The sequence below is a fragment of the Bidens hawaiensis genome, unplaced genomic scaffold (assembly GCF_021521415.1).
Source record: "Bidens hawaiensis isolate Kalapana, Puna unplaced genomic scaffold, B.hawaiensis_p1.1 tig00000055_1, whole genome shotgun sequence".
In the NCBI taxonomy this organism is placed as follows: domain Eukaryota; kingdom Viridiplantae; phylum Streptophyta; class Magnoliopsida; order Asterales; family Asteraceae; genus Bidens; species Bidens hawaiensis.
In genome coordinates this window covers 5252555-5259348 of record NW_027491016.1, presented here as the reverse complement: position 1 = coordinate 5259348, position 6794 = coordinate 5252555, and the positions used below count along the sequence as shown (strand labels likewise).

At 31.4% G+C, this 6794-nt stretch overlaps 1 long non-coding RNA gene across 1 annotated transcript; it reads left to right on the top strand.

The window, feature by feature from the left end:
• Window positions 1–1392: 1392 nt before the first annotated feature.
• LOC143532527 (uncharacterized) lies at window positions 1393–3526 on the top strand. Its single transcript, XR_013135197.1, has 3 exons — window positions 1393–1468; window positions 2316–2380; window positions 3414–3526. It is a non-coding gene; the product is annotated as an uncharacterized LOC143532527 (long non-coding RNA).
• Window positions 3527–6794: the final 3268 nt, after the last annotated feature.

The window sequence follows — 6794 nt, the reverse complement described above, 5'->3', positions numbered from 1 at the left end:
GGTATATTATTATGATTAATTTTAATCATAATTAATTTTTTATAACTTTTAAAATATAAAATTCTATAAAATTCCAAATATACCATTAAGGCGTATTTTTTACACATTAATACTATATTTTCACTTGTTCTTCGCATATTCAATTCTAATTTATAAATACAATAAATTTCTTTTACTTTAATATCCAAATTAAATATATTAAGTAACTTTTAAACAAACATCATGCATATAATCTTATTAAAACCAGGACTGCTTAAAGGGTATAACCCGATCCTTTTACAGCCGACCCGGACCTTTTACTCTTTAAGGAAGAAACACGGACCCAAGGCCCTATCCTCTAAATAATAAAACGGTCGGGTATAAATAAGGGTTTCAAGGGTCCAACCATTTACCATTTAAAGATAGTAATCACATCTCCTTTTCAGTATCTTCTAGTTGTATATCTTATACATCTATACTACTAAATAAATAAAACTTTCTTTATGCCACGTGGCATCTTCTTACCACGTTGTTCCTCACAATTCCCGCCTCCCATAAAATACCTTTTCAATATCGGGTATCCGACCCTATTCATCTCATAAACACATAAACAACATTCATTTTTCAGAGAAACCCTTAAATCTATCTTTCTCCTTTCAAATTGATTCAGTTTATCTACAAATCAACACTCAAAGTCGACATGTCTTCTAGATCCGGATATCATTATCACACCGTGTTATCATCATCCAAGTCTCATCGTTATGCCTACCGGAATCTTTTATTCCATGTCTCATCGTTACCGCCTCCCACCATAGTCCATTTAGAAACCCATTTCATATACCCGGCCCGATTCATCTCTACTAACCTATCCGTTGTTGATAAGCCAGTCACCGTATTCTTCTTATTCAAACAGATCCGGCCATCTTATTCCTCTGTTTCTTATGTTAATTGCTTTTTTATATGTCTAGGCTTGCCGATTTTGATAATTGTTGATTGGTAATTTTAGGTAGTAGCTTATTATTGATTGATGTTTGTATATAATATAACTTCTGTTAAATATTCATGGATTTTATTATAGTTTACTTCTTTTGCAGCATAATCTGAGGCGACATTGAAAGCTTTGGACCTTCAGTTGCAGCATAATCATAATATAAACCTAAATCGATTGAATTGGTTTCTGATTAGTTATTTGAATTCATCTACAGATTTATGAATTCATTTAGTTTTTCAGATGGTTATTCGTATTTGGTTTCAATTACTGCGTGTGATTGTGCTGAAAAAGTAACATTTAATTAAAATGAAGATGAATTTAGAAAAAAGATTCTTGATCCTAAATCAATTTCATAACGTCGTGTTTTTACTTATAAATGTTTCTTTTTGAATATTATCCATTCATGTTTCATTTGTTAATCAACTATTTATTACCCTGCAGAATAGTGTGGCATAAAAATCTTGAATTCTTAGGGAATGCATCATCAACTTGGTCAAGGTAACTCGGTAAACATGCTTCTTTCACTTACTTTTATTTATTTATTTATTTGTTTTATAGATCTAATTTAGTACCATTATTTGTTCTAAAAATTAGCAGGTTGGCATAGTTTTTCTTTATGTACCAAGTTCATTTGTTAAGGAAGCTCAAAGTTGGTGTTGGATCCACAGTAAGACATCTATAAAATTTTTTATTATCTTTATGCTTTGTTTTCTTCATCTTCATGTCTCTACTAATATTAACTTTTAAATGTTCAAGACTTTTAAAGTTTTAACAAAGTTGTTAATAATTAGTTGTTTTGAGTCAATGACATTTATCACAAATGAACAACTATTTTCATACTAACTGAACAAACTCCAGGGCAAATTTTGATTTTGTGTTACTGAAAACATTATTTTTACACTTCTAAAGTAAAAACTATATGTGATCACAATTGATTCAATATTTGATATAAGATATATTATAGACTGTTTGCATGTGTATAGGTATCACTTCATCCGGGAATCAATGGCAATGTTTGAAAAATGCTATTTATCCAACCTGGTATGTTTCTTCCTGACCAGTTTATACTTGAAAGAAAAGTTGTTTTTATTGTATTTATTAACTTACTTACATATGTGCAACAGTTGATCTAAAGACATTAAAGCCAATGCATATATCCATCCTTTTGTCTTTATACATATTGTAAAGAAATATGCTATCTAAAGCCATTTAAGTTAAGAATATACATATTATAAACAAAATCTAGAACCATGACGCAATGAGTTATTATCACATCATGTTTAGACTTTGAAGAAAACATCTAAGCTCATGATCTTAGTATTTGTTTCTACTACTTTCTTCACAGGGATGTTATGGCCAGTCTTGACCCCAGCATGCAAATGCAAAGCAGAATGTTCTTCTCTTACTGTGGTATGATTTTAAATATAATGATGTTTCATATATTCATAAATACATGTATATAACCTATAAATTCGTGATTATGTCAATCATATAATTCACGGAGTAAACCATGTATGTGTGCATGTTGTTATTTGTGAACCATATATGCACTAAAACACATAATAAGTTTTTCCAAAGGTTTGCCCATTATAACTTTGGAATGGATTAATACAAAATATTATTATTCATTTCCTTTAATATTTATGTTTTATTTTGATTTGTTTTGAATTTAACTAAGGAAATTATTTGATTTTAATATTGCTGAATCAAATTTACGTTGTACATTTTGACAAATTCTTTGAATTTAAATTTAAATTTCACCTTTATATATTTTGGTTAACTCCTTATGTTTTTGACAAATTACTTTAATTATGGAATTTATTTTAATATGTAATCTGTCAAATTGAATGATTTAAGCTCAATATAATCTTTTAAATTGATTGATTTATAGTCAATCTAATCCGTTAAATTGATTGATTTATGCTCAATATAATATGTTACCAAAATACATTAAACTCATTCAATGATTGTTAATTATATATAAGATCGACTTCTCTGCTTCTTTTGTTATTCAAAGTTAGGTACTGATTTTGTTATTCAAAGTTAGGCACTGAATATAACAAATAATCTCTTTGCTTCTTAATTTATAAATTATGTCTTGCTTTATGATTTTGTTATTCAAAGATAGGTACCGAATATAACAAAATAATCTTTCATCACGCAAGCTTTCTGTCTAACATTGGTGAAGAAACATCCTCTCATCGGTCCGTTGGTACCTCTATGGTCTCGTCACTGGAAGAAGAATTTCTTAATGAAATTAATTCCATCAACATTCGTGAAATTAATGAAATAACAGAGGTATGTTACATTTTTAAAATTATTTGTTTTTAAATCCATAAAAATACCATTATTAAAATTTGATTAATTCTGGACAGGTTAAATCCCTTATTTTTGTTGGTAAGATCAAAGTTTTATGCAATAAAAACTCATGGTATTATCGTAGCTGTGATTTATGTAAAAATGGAGTTGAAACCAAACTGTCAGAATTGATAAGGAGAGGATTCAGCTGATTTTGAAATGAAGAAGCAGTACAAATGTGTCGATGACAATTGCACTTATATGTATCATCTCCTATAATTAGGTTCTCAATTCTTTTTAACATTTTATTAATGGTAATGACCATGCTTTATCTTTTCAATTTATTTTAATAATTATTTTTTTAGATACAAGATCCCCATAAGAGTCATGTGATTCTTACAATGTTTGAGCGGGAGGCAAACAAGATGACGGGACAAATTGCTAAAGACGTCCTGGACGAACACTTATTGTCTTTTTCAATCGTTTATAATAACATTACTATAATAGTGAAATTCTATAACTTTTAATATTTGAAGTAAATACATATGATGCTTTCCACAGCCAAGGCTGAATTATTAACGCTCCCTGTTGCTTTCAACGTTTTATTAGAAAGAAATTTCGCCCTATAGGATCGAGATCAAGAACTATAATCTTAATAACAATGCTGAATAATTTTCAATTACTAAATTGACTGATCCGAAAATAATTCCTAATTAGTTTAGGTATTTTTCAACGTTTAGGTTGGGTACTCGTGTAGAACAATAATTTATATCGTGATTATTTATCTAGGTATTTTTCATTTATATTGTGTCCGACCATATTATATTTTACATGTTTTGTGATTAATGTGTTCTATGTTTCTACCTTTATATTTAATACCCAAATTTTTGTTATGATATTTCGAATGTTTTTAGACTTATAAAATTGAATTTGTTAAACCCGTGTTGTACACGGGTACCTAATCTAGTAATAAAATAAATAAAGGGATTTGCTACATATATCATGGGTTTTTTCAAAACACCCACCCAATCAGCCATGAATTGGACATTCCATGACATATTGGTGAGGTGTTTTGAAAAATGTGTTTTTTTTTGTTTTTTTCTTTTCTTTCATTTTTTTTATTTTGTTTGTTTTCGCTTTTATATTATTAATTAGAAAATTATTGTTTTAGTTCCAGTGGTTTTTAAGCGGAGTCACTTTTAGTCTCTGAATAAAAACTTTAACTGTTTTACTCCCCGTGGTTTAAAAATTGAACCTTTTTCGTCCCTCAGTTAAACAGCCGTTAACAAATTGTTACTTCAGGACTTCCAAGTTGGAAGTCCTGAAGTGACTTTCTCACTGTCCACTCTGTCTTAGAGATCGAAGTTTTAAATCTTACAATATGCATGTATACATGAACATACGCGTAATAGAAACAGATTTGGAGCTGTACAGAAAATATCAGGTCTAGTAAACAATAATTATTTTCACGTTTTATTAATAGTTAAATTTATATAACTTTTTATCATGTAAAGTTTAAGTTTTGATTTTTGAAAATCTTGCTTTTTATTAAGCGCTAATTTATAGTTTTATTATATATTTATAAAAATATATTTTAGTTTTTTAAATAACAAAAAAACAAAAAAGAGTTTAGTACGTAAAAATAAATGATTGTGAAAAGTAAACGCTTTGATAAATGATTATTATGTGAAAAAAGTAACAACGTGTTTTCTAGGATGTATGGGTTGAAGAAAAATGAGTGGTTTTTCAAGTGGCTGACCGGGTGTATTTTATAAGATTTTGGTTTAGAGTTGATGTTTTTCACGCAAACAGTCATTATATTTACATGAAGAAAACTTTAAACATTCTTTGACGTAACATATATTTTAAAATCTGTAAAATTTAGACATTTGGTAAACTATATAAATAAGATTGTTAGTCTATTAACAAAAATACTAATATGTTTTAACTTTGATATAGTTAATACAATTACTGTAAATAAAAACTAAATAACCTACAAGATAAATGTAATAAAAACAACCAATCAAAAAATCTTTTGCATTTAAATAAATAAGGTTTTAGTCACATGAAAATCATTAATTTTTTTTTTATATTTTTTAAATAATTTGATAGTGAACACCCACTTATATCGACTTCTAGTAGCTCGCAAGTGTGGAAACTGGAAACTGTTGTATATGTCTAAAAAGAGAGATTTACACAATTCAAGTTGTGGTCACCCAAAACATGACTTGTTACATTAGAAACACTTTACACAAACCAAAAGCTTATCATAAATAAAACTTTATGCACATGAGCCATGAGGCAATAAAATCAATAATCTATTGTGTCACTGTTTGTGAGATCCTGCCTCCATTAATATTTTGTCACGTGAGGTTTACACTTATAATTTTTATAGTATGATCTTGTAATATAAATTAAAATATCAAATTAGGAAGATGGTAGAAAAATTTAAGATACAATAGGCAATTAAACATGTTATTGTTTGTGATAACGAGATTGAGATATAAACAGGCATGAGGTAGGTTCCAGCAGAGCCCAGTTGGACCCGCAAGACTCACCTTGAAGAGGGACGTCTGCGCAAAGACCAACTGGTTCCGCATGACCCACCATGCTCAGAGAGATGACGACCTTACGCGCAGTACGCAAGCTGTTCCCGCAGGAAAAGCCTCCCAATGGTGAAGTACCCCGCCTGTTCCCGCAGCTGCGGATACAAGCCATCAGGGAAGGCTACCCGCACTAATAGCAAGGCTACACGCACAAGGCACTAACTCTCAATAATTCAGTAATGTCACCTGAAGAAGGAATGAGCAAGCCGGGAATACTCCCGCCCAAATGAGCCAGTCCGTACGCTTCTGGAGGATCTTTTGTACTATACCTGCCAAGGTATGGACAAAATAGACAAGATCTGACCAAAGCAGCGACAGCTCACTGACAGGAGTACGACGAGGAGCACGCTCTAGTACTTAATGTCACTATCAGCTGCTGCCTACTCACCAACCCTTGTCGTGGCACGTACATAGCCTGCAGTTGGTGGAAAAGGAATAGTACACAGCCGGCCATGTCACTATCAGCCGCTGCCTACCCACCAACCACCAGCATGGCACGTGCGTAGCCCACAGTTGGTAGAAAAGGAATATTATACAGCTGGCTGTACCTGCTTGGAAACCTACCTTCGGCTATAAATACTCCAACACCTTGGAACGGTATTATTATCTCATATCTTATCTGCTCTAGCTATTTCTCTTAATATACACTTATATTCAGAGCAATCTAGTCTGATTCTCACGCCGGAGGGTGGTCACAAGGAGGTACCCCCCCCCTTCTCAGTGACGAGCTCACGGTGTTTGTTTTGCAGGTCATCAGAAGAATAACCATCTTTGCCGGACCTAACCCTCGTGGGAAACATCTACCTGACCCTAAGATTATCCGTAATCTGCCGGGGTCACTTAGTGTTTCTTCATTGGCGCCATCCGTGCATAAAAGCTAGAACTAATTTTCTCAGTTTTTTCAAAACCTCTGGAAAGAT